Consider the following 16,934-nt stretch of genomic DNA (forward strand, 5'->3'; position numbering starts at 1 on the left):
AATTATTATATTTTTAGAATTATTTAAAATTTTATAAAGTTAAAAAAAAAGAAGAATGTGAGAAGGTAGCGCCAGAGGCTAACAGGATTTGAACCTGTAGATGAATGTAACGGCGACCATCGACTATACAGCCGAAATCAGTCAATTGTCACAAAGTAACCTCTTGACCAGGCTTCTCACGTCTGTCAAACATTTTTTCTAAACATTATTCTTCTAGTTCACTACACAAATTTAACAAATTTCTAAACTTAGTGAAAGCCAAAAAGCAGATATTGTTACATTTAAAAATATTTAAAAAATAGAAAGTTAACATTTAAAATAGTTCTGATCTAATTTAGAAAAATTGTAAAAAAAAATACATAAGTGTCCGTTTTAAAATTATTATATTTTTAGAATTATTTAAAATTTTATAAAGTTTAAAAAAAAAGAAGAATGTGAGAAGGTAGCGCCAGAGGCTAACAGGATTTGAACCTGTAGATGAATGTAACGGCGACCATCGACTATACAGCCGAAATCAGTCAATTGTCTCTTGACCAGGCTTCTCACGTCTCTGTCAATCATTTTTTTAAACATTATTCTTTTAGTTCACTACAAAAAATTTAACAAATTTCTAAACTTTGTGAAAGCCAAAAAAAGCAGAAATTGGTACATTTGTAAAATTATTAAAATCCTGGTAAAGTGCAAATTTTAAATTGTACAAGATTTCTTTATAATATTTAGTGATGCAAAATACTTAAGTGTCCTTATAAAAATTGTCAATATAAAATTATTTTTAAATATATATAAAAGTCAATCCTGAGTTTCCATATACCGACTGAAAACGTGTTCAAAATTGCCAATTTTAATTTCAAGATGATATTATTTTGAAAAATGATAACGGTCGAACCAGAGTTTTCACTGTGTGGCCAATTAGTTGGTAACTTTATTCCCAAAGATATAGAAAAATTGACAAATTTGTAGGAATATCTTTAGATATTGGTTTTCCAATTACTCTTCCGAAATTCAGATTCCAGCCAGTGTAGGGCCTACGTTTTAAACCCACGAAGGATTCGAAAGATAGTAGGTGGAAATGTAATCAAAGGAATGTCATGTTAGTGTGTAGAATTTTGTTTATCTGCCATTAATGCTCTTAAGATTATATAACCCTACAGAGTAGGGCTGAAAAAATTTGAGATTTAGACTCATTATAATGCTCCACTGCACGGAAACTCCTAGTAAAAGGCGAGGGGTTTTGACGTTGTGCAGTGAAGCCAGAGTGAAAAGCAATTGTGAGGGGTAATCGGCGCGATCTAGAAATTTTCGATACTAAAAATGGTTTTGTATCTTTTGTATTTATTGACATAAGATCATTGACAAGCAAAAGATTCTCCGTAACATGCGTTACGCAAAGTAGAACTTTTTTTGAAAGTGAATATGTGTTTGGTACTTTTAGAAAAAGGATATCATTTGTGCACTTTATCACTTAAAAGAAAGTTTTTTTTTGCCCTTCAGCTAGTAAGGCAAGAGCTGTCTCCCTTCCATTTACCAAAAGTGATTAACTTTTACGGACACTTCCCCTTTCACTATTATTGTTATTTATTATACTTCCCCTTTCACTATTATTCTTATTTATTATTTCTCACATGTCTTAATAATAAAGATCAAAAAACTTTTTAAAGAGTGTTCGCAAACATTGAATACAGTGTAGTGTACACAAATAATTATATTTTCTCCACCTATAAAAAGTTTGCTAGCTAAAAAGAGGAATTTAATAGGACATTAAAAAAGAGATGCTCGGAATGTCCGTGAATGTTTATTTTTTATCCATGTTTTAACTGAATGGTATTTAATTTTGTATACTAATTAAAAATTGGAACCCTTTTTTATTTAAAATACTTAGCAATGAAAAATACTTGAGTTCACTTATTAATTTTTTTTAATTAAAAACTTTTTAAATTTGACAAAATTGAAAAAAAAAAAAGAGAGAATGTAGCGCCAGAGGCTAACAGGATTTGAACCTGTAGATGAATGTAACGGCGACCATCGACTATACAGCCGAAATCAGTCAATTGTCACAATGTAACCTATTGACGAGGCTTCTTACGTCTGTCAAATTTCTAAACTTTGTGAAAGCCAAAAAAGCAGAAATTGGTACATTTGTAAAATTATTAAAATCCTGGTAAAGTGCAAATTTTAAATTGTAGAAGAATTCTTCATAATTAGTTATTAACTTTATTCCCAAAGATATATAAAAATTGTAGGAAAAGTTGTAGGAATATTTTTAGATATTGGTTTTCCAATTTCTCTTTTGAAATTCAGATTCCAGCCAGTGTAGGGCCTACGTTTTAAATCTTTTTTTCTAAACATTATTCTTCTAGTTCACTATAAAATTAAAAACATTTCTAAACTTATTGAAAGCCAAAAAGGAGATATTGTTACATTTAAAGACATATAAATAATAGAAAGTTAAAATTTAAGATAATATCAACTTGGTTTAGAATAATCGTAATAAAAAATACATAAGTGTCCGTTTTGAAATTATTAAAACTAGAATTGTATTTATGTTTAAGAGACGCCTATGCTGTCCACACAGACGGCCATTCATTGTGGTTGCGTTATCATAAGTTTGACCTCTGCTCAGATCAAAGTCCAGTCCAACGTCTTTAAGAATTTTCAGAACAAGTTCTTCACAATGTTCAGGTTTCAAAATTTCAAAGTAACAAATGAATGACTCTTTAATTTCGAAATTATCAACATCCAAGTAACGAACTCTTAGGGATACCTGTTCTTGATAAAAAAATATTTGGAGTGGAATCAAGCATCAGAGAAAAGTAACAAACTTGATTGACTTTCCCAACTATTGATTCTCTAACTTTTTAGCCCATCAAGTTAATGAACTCATTTTGAATTTCTGGTGACAAATATTTTAATTCTATGTAAGCGGTGTTTCGAATCTTCATCAAATTCTGCAAGACATTTCAAAGATGCTAGGCAATTCCCAGGATTGGGTGAATTCAGTTTTTCGTCGTGACCACGTAAGCTTGAGTTTGTTTTTGCTAAGTACTTAATAGCTGCTACTACACGCTTCAGAATATCTCTCCAATAGCCTACTGCTGATTTTTCAAAATTTGCGCATAAAACATATGTGACAGTTCATAGGGTTCTGCTTTAATCTTTTCTTCTTCTGACTTAAAATTCAAAAGAGCTCGTCTGTGGTGGTCTCCTTCTTCAAGTTCTTTCAGTCTCTCAGGGTTCTTCCATTTGGTGAAACCAACTCCAGGTTTGCTCAATGCACTAGATGTCTTCTATGATACCTCGAAAACAGTACACATGTAAAACAGAACAGACAGCCAAAGTGTGGAGAGAAGAGGAGCCAAGATCGGTTGTGCATTCTCATGTTGGAAGCTTTCTAGTGAACCAAGATTATGTCAAATTTCGTGATTTAATTTGGGTAAACTGTACTGGAAACAGATATCGTTCATCTTTGTTTTTGAAAATAAGCTACCCTTTAACACATACTTTGCTTGCAGTCATCAGATAAAATTCCAGGCTGAATGTATTCGAAGTCTTTGTACTTAATTACAACTTTTTCCACTTCTGAAAAAAGTGATTTTGGAAGACCATCACTTGACTCATCATCTGTATGTTTTCTCAGATGTTTTCTCTGACTGTGGTAAAAGGTATTCCCCTGGAGTCTCTTCAGTACTACTACTTTCATCAGGAGACATTTTTAGTTCTTCGACTGCTGTATCTGTGTATGAATCATCTAAATAGCGATACTTTTCTTTGACACGTTCATGGTCTCCTTTGTTTTCAGTGCTCTTATCAGGTTTCTTTTTAAATGATAAGGATTATGAAATAAACTACAATATAAACTAAGTTACTTCCTGAGAGTAACACGGCACTAGTCAGCGCTACTCCTTGAAACTGAAAGTAACCTCGCACGGAAGAGTTACTACTCTGTGTGGAAGACATGCTACAGGGTCACTAACTTATTTAGCAACGTGAAAAGTAAGATTACAGAGACAGTGAAGTATTATTTAATTTATTTAAAAAACAAATTTCGGACATTCATTTGGAGGCCCCCCTCAAGTGGGGGCCGGGGGATCTTCAACTTCTCCTCCCTTCTCCCCCCACCATAACTACGCCACTGTCCTTACCAGATTTAAATTATGTATTCGTTACATTTTAGCTCAACATGCGTAATGATCAACTTTTTTGGGAAATGGCCAGACCCTGGACTTTGGCCGTAACCCTGACATCGAAGTACTTAATTTAATTTCAAACCGAGTGATCCTATTTTTTTTGTCGGAAAAAAGATAATTTCAGTGTATGTTTCGATCATTTTGTGTTTGTCCTAACAGTTGAGTCGAAGACTGGAACTCATTAAACTCTAGTTCCGATGGAAGCTTATTTCTATTGGCCTGTCTGATTAACTCTTAACTCTTTTACTGCACAATATTACCAATGGCTCATATCCCAAGACGCACGAGTTAGTAGGAAAGGCCGAGCACACCAGGGATACTTTCCTATAATATTCATTTTAACTTATCTTTTAATTTACAGACATCCCTTCTTAGAAGAAGATAATTACGTCCTACCCGTATTGTCAACGTCTCAGTTGACATTGCCTGATTTAATGTTCACGTCATGTTAAGTCACAATTAAGAGGTTAAAAGATCTATGAATTCCTGCGATGAATGGTACCATGCATCATGTCTCCATATGAATACACATGTGTATTATGCCTTAGGCAACAAAGATGCATCATGGCACTGTGTACCGTGTGGGTTACCTCAGTTTACATCAGGACTTTTTGATTCCTTTGATGCAGACACTTCTAACCCATACAACATCCTAAACACCATCCCAAACCAAACTCGCCAATCACTAGTCAGATCCACTCCTGTTAAACCTAAATCTACTAAAATTAATACAACAGCCTCACTAAACAAACCTACTAAAGAAGTAATACCAAAATACATTAAAACCTTAGTAATAAATTTTCAAAGCATTAGGAACAAAAAATCAGACTTGGAAATTTTATTAGAATGTGAGAAACCAGACATAATTGCAGGAACAGAAACTTGGCTACATCCTGAAATTTATAATGCAGAAATTTTCAATAGTAATTATGAAATTTTTAGAAAAGATAGGGCTGATAATCATGGAGGAGTTCTTTTAGCAATAAAAAACACTCTTATAGCAGAAGAAATTACCTTACCTAACTCAAAAAATATAGAATCAACATTTTGTAAAATTAATACCACCTCAACATTCCTAATAATAGGCAGCATTTACAGACCACCAAATTCTAGTTTAGAATACATGCAGGAACTATGTAATCAGATTACTACACTTAAAGAGACAAATAAAAATGCAGTTTTTTGGATTATGGGTGATTTCAACCTACCTGATATAAATTGGAAAACACAAACCATAGATAAACACCAAAACCTTAAGGACATAAATGAGCTTTTCATAGAAACTTTACACAACCTAAGTTTAGATCAAATCATTAAAAAGCCAACTAGATTAAACAACACATTAGATCTCTTCTTAACCAACAGACCTGGATTAGTAGTTGATTATGATATTATCCCTGGTCTATCAGACCATGAGATCATAAAAATACACAGTCAGATAAAAGCAGTAGCCAATACAAAACCCAAAAGAAAAATCTTACTCTGTAATAAATGTAACCTAACACAACTACACCAAGCTGCATTAAACTTTCAACAAACATTCTTATTAGAAAAAGACATTAACCAACCAATCGATGACCTCTGGAATTTCATTAAAAACCATCTTAAAAGCATTATAGAAAATCATATACCAACTAAATACACATCAAACAAAATAAATAAATGCTGGTTTAATAATAGACTAAAGAAGCTTTGTAAACAGAAGGAAAAACTATATAGAAAATTTAAAGAAACTAATGCAGAAAGAGTTTACAAAAAGTATATAAAAATTAAACACTTAACCCAAAAAGTAAGCAGACAGCTGCAGAGTGAATACATAAACAATGTAATATCTAAAGATAACAAAAACCTATGGTCATACATTAAGTCTAATAAAATGGAAACAACAGGCATAGCGCCATTAAAAGATGAACATAACATAATACATAATGATAATGAAACTAAAGCAAACATCCTAAACAAATACTTTGCATCAGCATTCTCAGCCCCAGGAGACAAAGACATATTACTGAATTTGAACCAAGTAGACAACATAGAAGATATACTAGTACAAGAAAATGGAATTCAAAAACTATTAGCCAACACCAAACCAAATAAAGCGTCTGGACCTGATGGTATTCCAGCTAGATTACTCAAAAAACTAAGCAATGAGCTAGCCCTAGTGTTCAAAATACTCTTTCAGGCTTCACTTAACCAGGGCAGAGTACCAAAGGACTGGAAAGAAGCTAATGTCAACCCCCTATTTAAAAAAGGAGAAAAATCTGACCCAGGAAACTACAGACCAGTATCACTTACCAGCATCACATGTAAAATCCTAGAACACATAATATGTAGCAACATCATAAACCACTTAGACAAACATAATGTCCTCACACCATACCAACATGGCTTTAGGAAATATAGATCATGTGAAACACAACTAATAGGACTAATTGATGATTTTTCTAAAGGTTTAGATAATAGTAAACAAATAGATGCTATCTTACTAGATTTTTCCAAGGCTTTTGACAAAGTTCACATCCATAGTTTGTTTAAAAAATTAAAATATTTCGGCATTAATGGTCAACTGCATCAGTGGATTAAAGATTTTCTGATAGGGAGAGAACAAACTGTAATAATAAATGGCTCTAAATCAACACCGATAACAGTAAACTCAGGTGTACCTCAAGGAACAGTCTTGGGTCCACTACTATTTTTAATTTACATAAATGATTTACCAAATTGCATTACTTCAGGAACAAAAGTCAGATTATTTGCAGACGATTGCATAATATATAGAACAATAAAAACAACACAAGACACAGATATTTTACAAAGAGAATTAGATGAATTACAGAAATGGGAATCAAATTGGAGCATGTCTTTCCACCCAGAAAAATGTCAGTTGTTAAGAGTAACAAAAAAACTAAAACAAATTAATTCCACTTATCTTATTCATGGCAAACCAGTAACACAGACTAAAAACGCAAAATACGTAGGTGTTGTAATAAATGAAAAACTATCATGGAATCCACATATTGATGAAACTACAAAAAAATCAAACAAAGCATTAGGATTTATTAAAAGAAATTTCTATAAATCAAATAAGAACATAAAACTAAAATGTTATTTAACCTTGGTTAGGCCAATAATAGAATATGCATCCTCCGTTTGGGACCCCTCAACTCAAGAAAACATTAAGAAACTGGAACAGACACAAAATAGAGCAGTGAGATTCATAACAAACGAATATTCACATTTGACTAGAGTAACACCTTTAGTAAAATCACTAAATTTAGAAAGCCTTCAGGACAGAAGGCTCAAAAGTAAAGTAGCAATCATACATAAAACATTGAACCATAATCTTCAAATACAAAAACAAAATTTAATAAAATACTCTGAAAGACACAAAGATAAAGGCACATTCCTCGTTCCATATGCTAGGACAAATTTGTACAAATATTCCCTAGTGCTATTAGAGCATGGAATGGGTTGCCTGAGCTAGCCAGGAGAACCAGTGACGGCAGAATTTAAGTCATTGGTTAATATACATGACTAAATGCATGACGCGTAGGACGTAATCATCTTCTTTTTTGAAGTAACGTCTGTATTATATAAGATAAGAAGAAGATAAGAAAACAGGAAGTAGAATGAATAAAGTTGACTTTGAGTTCAGTCAAGTCAGTCAAGTGTTATCCTGGACGAGGCAGTCAAATATGATTTTAGTAGTAGCGTTTTAGTCGAGTTGTAACTCTGAGTTAAGAAGTATCTTTCAACCAGTTGATGCCAGTGGTCTTTTTGAGACATGTATTTCTAAGAGTTAATCTGTATTATTCTGTACAGTGTTACTTGCTGAGATGCGGACGTGATTTGTAATAAACTCAAAAGAGTTTAACGTATTGGATATATTTGATACCTCTGTTATGCGGATAGGATTTTCTAGACTTGTGTAACTAACAAGGAGTGCAGTATTATTATTATTGTTGTCAAATAAACTTTATATTTGTCTGCTGAAACGGACTTAAGTCAATCAGTAGCATCTATGATGTCACGTGTCAGGAGCACTCCAGGAAGCACGAACCCAGCATTCTATGCATTCGCGACACAGTAGTAGTGACCAGTCCCTCAGCTACCGATGGTTTCAATAGTTTGGGATCAGTTGGAATAATTCCCCGAGTCTTCTACTCGTCAGCAGTTGTGATGGTGAATACGGCAGTCCGCTTATCGGAGTATTTCTATACTCGAGCATAACGAGATATGTATGCTCTGAATCCTTTTCCTTGGCAGAAAACATAAACAACCAACAATGACATAATACCATATAATATTAGCACACAATCTTCTTCATGCAGTGGAAAATTAAGAATTTTTTGCCTATCTTGAATTCTGGTCAAACCTCTTGCGTCCAATTTATATAGTTCAGAAAAAACTACAAAAGTCTGGACTGCATATACGGGAAGCTGCTAAAGAAATTAGTACCCTTTCATGCTTTCTGCAAAATGATGAGAAACTGACAAAAACCCAATCCATCGAAAAAGCAAAAGAAGGTAGTGAATACTATGGATTCCCTGTAATCAAAACAACCAGAAAAAAGAAAAGACTTGATGGGGAGTTGAGTTCTGATGTAGGACTGTCAATAGAACTGCAATTCAAACGTTGCGACAGAAGTGCTGGACAGATTTCATATGGAGATGAAGGGCAGATTTCAAAGGCTGGAAAGAAAATGGATACCTTTGGGTTTCTTCTTGAACCAAGACACATGTTAGATTAAGACCCGCTTATGACAAACTGTGCTACTTTTCCTGTTTGTATGATGAAATAAATGGCAAATCGCTTTTTCAATGATGTCATTGATGCACGAGCACTTTTCATCAACAAACCAGTAATACAATCACCAATATACATATTGAGGAAACAGGCTTCATATGGTAATTACGTGTGCTCAGACTTTGCAACCTCCTCCGAATACTACTAACTCAGGCCACTTCTATTACGTCATGTGAGAGATCATTCTCAAAGCTCAAGTTCATCAAAAGCTATCTCAGGAGCACAATGACACAAGAAAGGCTTATCATGGCTTTAATGTCAGTGAAGTCACAAATACTAGAAAGTATCGATGTAGTTGTTGTTATAGATGGCTTTGCTGCACAGAATGCACGACGTGAAGCGATATCAATTTAGATTTGTCAATTGTGCATTATTTAACTTATAAACAAAGGTATTATTCATTAAAAGAGTCTTGATTACTTTTTGTTAAGTTTACTGATATACTGAACCAATTTGATTTTGGGGCTTATATATTTGTGCGTACATTATCCCATGTCATATGTCGAATGTCAAAATGCAAGGGGCCCCCAAAGAGGTCAATCCCCCCGGGCCCCCAAATCCCTAGTTACGCCCCTGCGTATACATGTGTCAATCTAGTCGAGTATGTTAATTAGAATCTTTAACTATTCTAAGCCATTGGTATTCCTGGCTGATTCATGACACTAGGGAAGAAGGAACAATTGTACCAATTAGCTGTATTACATCAGCCGTGTGAGGATGGGACAGAAAAACGACACACTGGGGAACGTTTGTTAAGGCTTTCTTCCATCCCCGCTAGTGCAATGGACTTGGTCTTTAGGCACCCCGACTGGGGCTTTGTTTTGATTCCCTATTAGCATAATCGTCTCCTCTAACGACTGTTTCATCCGAGCGCTACTTTGAGTCTATTGGATGTTTACCATCTTTGTAATTGTCCTATCAGTTGAGTCTAAGACTGTTGGAACGCTAGGCCTATGGAAGCTTGCCTTCATCTGCCTGTCTGAACAAACTTCTGTCTGGGTAAAATCCAAGCAGATGTAAATGACATCATCTTATTACGATGGCTCGTATCCTAGAGCGTTCGGGTTAGAAGCGAGGCCTAATGCCGAGCGTACCGGGAAAACAGCATCAATTTCCTTCTCTGTACCACATCAGCCGTTCACACTGCAGGTGTCCGCAATACCCCCCCCCCCTTTCCGAGATAGTGAAATGTTTGTTGGAACTTTCTTCCATTCCCACCATTGCAATGGACTCGGCCCTTAGGCCCCCCAACGGGAGGTCTTTCTTTACTGTTGGCTTAGTCGTCTCTTCTTACGACCGTTTCCAACCAAGCGCCCCGATGAGACAGAAGCTTTGCTCGGGTGTCTACCCTCTTACCTATCCTGTAGGCCAGTGTAGGGAATTACTATGGAGTACGTCACTCCCTACAAGTCATGTAATGGCGTGCGACTATCTAAGGTGATAACATTGACAACTAAATTGACCTCCTCTACGGCACCTTCATGTCTGGACACAGTACTCACACACGTGTAACACCCTATGTCTACCGTTACTCACGCTGTAGATCAATAATCAACTTCGGTTGTGTCCGAGCTATAATTAGATGAGGGAAATCCCCGAGTGAATCAGTGAGTAATACTGAGAGCAGAGAAACATAGAGTATGGTGTTTAGTCTGTGTTTCCGGTGAACTGTTTCTTTTCGTTTATCTTCCAGATGATATGTAGATTATTATTGTTTCTTGATCACAGCTTTCGTGTTAGTTAACGATTCAAACTGTGTCAGGTCGAAGGTATCCTGAATAATTTAAACAAATCAATATCATTATTCACTGACACTTGAAAGTCTTAAATCTTTGTTCAAACACGTGGAGACAGATTAAAACAAAAATAGATTGTGTGTTATCCTTGATATTTTTTTTATTAGATAATTGTTTTTGTCATGTATTATTTAATCTTTATGATTTTATTTGTGTTTTTTTTTTAAATAATTTCTTATTCTTCCTCCTGGACTGTCTCTAAATTTAGTGAATTTCCTTATGTATTGCTTTTGTCAAATGTGACCATTCATTTATTTGTTTGCTAAATCGTTTTCCTTTTTAAAATCAACTAACTGTTTTTTCTTTAAATATTAAAAAAGATTTAAAATTTTGAAAATTTTGAAAATATGATAGGCCTATGTATGTGGTTATAATTCAGATTGGACTTTTTTTTTCTCGTGATCGATTTATGTAAAAACTGTCCTGTAATATTGAAATTTATGTCTTTTAAACATTAAGTCTTTACATGGTGAAGTATTTTATGTTTAAAACTTACAACTTGATACTAAAATCTATTGTAAAGAGTTGTTTTGGTAGGTAATCAACGTCAGTACGAAGGTAAGTCAGACATTTTGTTTGTATTAGCTTACCAAGGTAAGTTGCATAAATTTCGTTCATAATTTGACTGTCTTGTTTTGATAAAATTTGATATAGGTAGTTCAAAATTCACGAAGTACTGTAATTAAAAAAAAAAAATTACGAAAAACTAATCCAACATGCTTGTAAATGTTTGTATAAGAACACAAACGTTTGTTTTAAAAGGTACGTTTGTTAAGTTCAATAAAATAGACATCTTTTTGGCAAGTGTAGGGAAAAAAATGATTTATTCACATTAAGTCAGGAAACTAATATCAGAGGCGTACCGAGGGGAGGGAGGTTGGGACTACCGCGTTGGAGCATGGGCGGGGGGGGGGGCCAAAGAGGTATCACAAACAATACAGAAAATATCAGATCTTTGTCGCTACGTTCAACTTCGTTTCTATTGGATGTAAGTTTTATGACGTCATATGCAAATAGGAATCACGTACAGTAAGGGGAGTTGAAAGGAAGGAGAGGAGGAGGGGGGCGACATGCCTTTCTGCCCCAGGCTTCTGGTACCCTTGGTACGCCAATGATTTGTATTATGGCTAGTCCAATACTGTAATAGAAAATGTGTAATCTATATTATATTATGAATGTTCTCACACTATGAGTCTATACTGTATTGTGACTATTCCAACACCTGAACAGGAGACTACAGTAGTACTGTGTATTGTATCTCGACTATCCCACTCTATAATAGGAAATGTGGAAGTCAACGACTCCACGCTGTATCGTGTCCACAGTCACTCTAAAACTGGAAACTGATTGGCTTCAGGGCCGGTCTTAGGCCACTGCAACCTATGCGGCCGCTGTGGGCCCCGCACTTTCATAGGCCCCGCGCAATGCGAATTCTAGGTGTAAATTATTAAATTAAACCATTTTAACTTATTATTAAAGGGTTACTGGAATTCTCCTGAAATTATAAAATATAAGAAAAAGTCATGACAATGTCCTGAGATTATTAAAATCTTCTGAAAACTGATGCAAATCTTAAAACAGACAAAATTGTCATTTCAATATATGGAAAACGCTAATCCTACTCGCGATTAAAAAAAAAGGCATTGTCAGCTTTCATTTAATAAAATAAGCCGAATTTTAACCAAAGCAAGAACTTCAAATACTTAATTTATTTTAATAGTCACTAGCATACAAATATTAATCTAAATCTATCTTGACCTCTTATATAAAAAAAAACAAAAGCGATATTTTGCGAGTCGATAGTAAATCTAAAAGGCAGATCTGAATGTTTATCGGCTTTTTGTTGGAAAACTACAATCTACTGTAGATGGCTCGTAAAGTTAATTTGACAGTGATTTTGTAGGCCTACTCACTAAAGTATGAATAAAATGCAAAGACGAATTTATTTTCTAATACAAAATCTTAATTTTCACTTATTATCCTTATCACAACCAAAATTAGGGCCCGCGCAAAATGTTTCGCATAGGGCGCCGCAACCTGTAGGACGGGCCCTAATTGGCTTCATTGTGCTTTTGGTTTTATTTAAATTATTATTTAATGGTCTACGGTTTATGTAGGTAAAGGGTTAAACAAAAATACTTTGAAACAAGCAAAATACAAAAAAAAAATATCTTAAAACAACAACAACAACAACAACAAAGCTTTGTGTATCCATTAGTTTGGATCATGTAATTAATTTGTAATAAGCCTCAGATGACAATCTACAAAGGAGGCTAATTCAGCTTATATACCACCACTTTAGTCAAGTATTATTTCTTTTCCGTGTTTGAGATACCAAAACTAAGTAATTTATTACAAATAAATAATTAATTAATTTTTTTAATTTTAAAAAATTGATTACTGTGTTGTCAGGTAAAAGAAATAATTGTGCGAAATTTCAGCTTGATCTAAGATTGGGTGTCGGAGAAATAACGTGTAGGCCTACAAACTTTTGGCCAGACAGACAGACAGAGTTGATATAAACTTTGTAAATAGAAAAGAGAGGATTATTAAAGGGGAAGAACACATCTAAATCCATATGTCTCAATATTGTAATATTTATTTTCACCTCCTGTTATCAAACAAAATTAAGTACATCTATTTAATTAACACATTTTTTTATTGATTCATGTCTTGTCTATGCCAATGAATAATTGTGGAAAGTTTTAACTTGACCGAGAATGGGAATTGGGAGAAAAAAAAAGAGTTGAAAATTTGTACCAGACAGACAGAGCTTTGTAAAAAAAAATATTTTGTTTTTTAATTTTTATTTTTAATAACGGTATGTCCGTGTCTGGTCTAGTCCCTCAAGTTCACAGCCACTCATAGCTAGAAACACTTGTATTTGCCGTCTGCTAATTTTTTTCAAAACAAGGCAACAGCTCAATGGTGTTTTGTAGCCTTGACCAGGTATGTCCCAGCGGTATGTTACAGGTATGTCAAGATCTCAGCCTAGCCTAGAAAAACGTTGTGTCCCTTGCCAGACTGACACGCTGTCCCTTCGGCGAGATGTCCTCCGTCCGACCGACACTCTACCATACCCTCACCCTCTCTCTCTCGCGCGCGCGCCTCGCTAGTCACCAAACTCGTCATTCGCCGAGCTGCAAGGGGGAGATTATTCTTATCGCTACTCCTGTACAACAGTGGTATTCGTCCGTGTCGAGGTCTGAAAGTAGAAAGTCAGACAGTTTGACCCAGTTTTCTAAGTGATCATTCGCTATTAGAAAAAGTTCCTGTCTGGACGTGGTCTTCAAACCCAGACTAGATCTATCTGCTGAAATAAGCGTACAAAACCAATGGATTCTGTTAATGTTTATTTCTGGACCTTGGATACGTTTTCTGGATAGTTTTTATGTGAAATATTGTGAAATATAAAAAAAAACTAGATCTAGGTTCTAGTAAAGTAGATCTCTAGACTCCTATTAGTCCTATATTGAGAATCTTGATCTAGAATTACAAACTGCAAAACGGTCTTAAAACATTAGACCTAGATCTAGATCTACAATCTACATCTATAATCTACTAGGCCTTGTTTTGACTTGTGGCCGTCTGGGACATTGCTATGCAGCGTTTGGTTGAATTCTGAAAACTTATTTTCAACAATTTCCTGGCCTAGGACGTCTCTACAATTCTAGACTAACCTATCATCTATAGGACTGGTTGTTCTGAGTAGCAGATACAGAGGCGATCAATCAGTTTGAAGGATGATGTCAATGTTATGACAGGCTCTGTTTGTGAAAGTCTTGTGTGTCACTGGATGTAAAAGTCTGGTGACACTCTTGTGTCAACTGACAGGAACACTTGCTTGTAAGTTAAACATTGGTATTGTTTCGATTGGGAATCTTATCTAATGAATCTATATATAGAGTCTAGAATTTAGATCTAGATCTAGACGGTAGATCTACCGTTGAAATGTTTAATAATTTTAAACGTATGTAACTAATTTCTGGGTCTATTCTTGATTTATAAAGTAGATTTACATGCATTATAAATATTTCCGAGATGTAACTTTTTTTTTTTACAATGTCTAGATCTAATCTAGATTCTAGATATAGCTTGATTTAGTTGTGATTATGTAAAGTCTGGAAATACAAGCTCTAATGTCTTGATTACCGGAGTAGTTGAGTTTATAAAGTATAGAATATAGATCTAGATTTCTAGGTCATCTCTATTCTAAGACAAAAAGTGCTTAAGATAAATTGAGAATAGACAATAGATGATCTATTTCGTGCCTGTTCCAATTTCTTAATGTTTTCTTGACTTGGGGGTGGGGTGGGGGAGGGGTGTCCCAAACAGTAGAGGCATATTCTATTTTCTATTATTATTATTTAGATGGGAAGGCGACTCGCGGGGATCGTTAGTAGCCCTAAATGATAAATTGCTAATCCTAAATCTAGAATAGTCTATAGATCTATTGGACATTTTTACGAAAAACTTAACAATGTTAAGGACGAGATATTAAACGTTATTGTTACCAACTAAATAACAAAGAATTGAACTATAAGTTTAACAAAATTTAAATCCTCTTTATTATTACTTGATACTCCGTGTCGCCCATTAGTTTTTAAATACGTTGTATGTCATAGAGTGAAAGTCTGATGCTACCTGCATATTGAAATTGTTTTGTGTATATGAACAGAAGCACTTAGAAAATCTGATTCTGCAGTGTTAACAAGTGCACATATAGATCTAGCTTTTCTTTTAGTTTGTATACCAGTGACACCAAAAAGCTAGCTAATTTTTTTCCGCCATGTATAAACATTTGTAATGGACAGTAGACTAGTTCTCTGGCTCTAGGCATCCAAAATACCTAACGATGATATTTTCTGAATAAAAAGAGCTAAAAAGTCTACATTGATAGACATTGAATGTTATTCATTAGTGGGCTTAAAGGTAAACTGATAATCAGAACGAAAGAATAGCTTATAGATATAGATTTTTGATGAATGTCTTCTCTAAGCATTGGGTGGCGTTTTTTTTTCTCTGTTTATCTAAAATCTTGATCCATTTGCACTGAAAATGATTGTCTGAATCGTAGCTAAAAAAAAGATCTAGATGTATTTTTGTATGATGATCTCATGAATGTATATTTGTACAAAGTAGACATCTAGATCTATGAAGTGTTCTAGGACAAATAGGGAAACAATTTTCTTTTCCAGACACTGGTATTGAGTCTCGTTCCTCTGTTTACAAAAAGTCACAAATATAAAAACTACTTTTTTATTCGATGAATGGATTTGTCAGTGGCGTAGCTAGTAGGGTGGGGGTGGGATGATGTCCAAATTTGAAATCCCCACCCCCCAGTCCCCCACTTAAGGGGGGGGCCAAATCAATGTGCAAATTATTTTTTTAAATTAAATAAGCCATTGCCATATTATCTTGCTATCCATGTTGTTATGTAAATTAGTGATCATGTTACATGCATGCCACACACTAGACTTGTATATTTATTAAGTACATTATCTCATGTCATGATAAATGTCAAAATGTAGGGTCCCCTAAAAAGGCTAAGCCCCCTGGGCCCCCAAATCCCTTGCCACTGGGATTTGTTTTGTTTCCCTAACTAGACTTGCGTTTTTATTTTTGGCCTTTCTGTGATTGCCTTGAAAACACGAGGCACACACACGCACACCGCCATTCTTATCTCTGGGTATTATTTGCCGCATATCAATCAATAGAACGATAATTAGACGACGACCTCCATACACTAACAGCAAAAGAGCTTATTGCATCCGATCGTCACACCTTGCCCCCCCCCCCCAGAACACGCGCTAATTAAAGGTGTCTCAACGCCAAGACACGCCATTCCCACAGGCCAGTCAGACAGGTTCACGTTTAAGTCCTATACGTAGATGTTTGAGTCCCGACCTCCCAGGCTTCACCTTTGTTTTGTTTTTCCCGGGGGGTTACTTCTGGTATAATTAAGCATTGTTGTGTGAAGGAAGGAAATGCTGGATTAGTGACCACCCAGGCTACTTCATCAGTTGGTCAATTAACATTTAAGTCTGAAACGGTCACAGAAGGGCGACCTGTCACAAAATAGAAAAAAAAAATACACTCGTCTGACCAAGTGGCCATTGACTGTCCATTTAATGTTTGGATGATGCCT

At 34.9% G+C, this 16,934-nt stretch overlaps 1 protein-coding gene and 1 non-coding gene across 2 annotated transcripts in view; one reads left to right on the forward strand and one right to left on the reverse strand.

Moving 5' to 3' along the window:
• Positions 1 to 1,142: 1,142 nt before the first annotated feature.
• Positions 1,143 to 1,259, reverse strand: LOC129927919 (U5 spliceosomal RNA). The gene has a single exon (XR_008779576.1). It is a non-coding gene; the product is annotated as a U5 spliceosomal RNA (small nuclear RNA).
• A 12,648-nt stretch (positions 1,260 to 13,907) lies between these two features.
• The window catches only part of LOC106054651 (uncharacterized), a 33,393-nt gene continuing 30,366 nt past the window's right edge, over positions 13,908 to 16,934 (forward strand). The window contains exon 1 of the mRNA XM_056039217.1: positions 13,908 to 14,632. The gene's annotated coding sequence lies outside the window, so the exon portion shown is untranslated. The remainder of the gene's footprint in view (positions 14,633 to 16,934) is intronic.

Source organism: Biomphalaria glabrata, chromosome 8 (genome assembly GCF_947242115.1).
Source record: "Biomphalaria glabrata chromosome 8, xgBioGlab47.1, whole genome shotgun sequence".
In the NCBI taxonomy this organism is placed as follows: domain Eukaryota; kingdom Metazoa; phylum Mollusca; class Gastropoda; family Planorbidae; genus Biomphalaria; species Biomphalaria glabrata.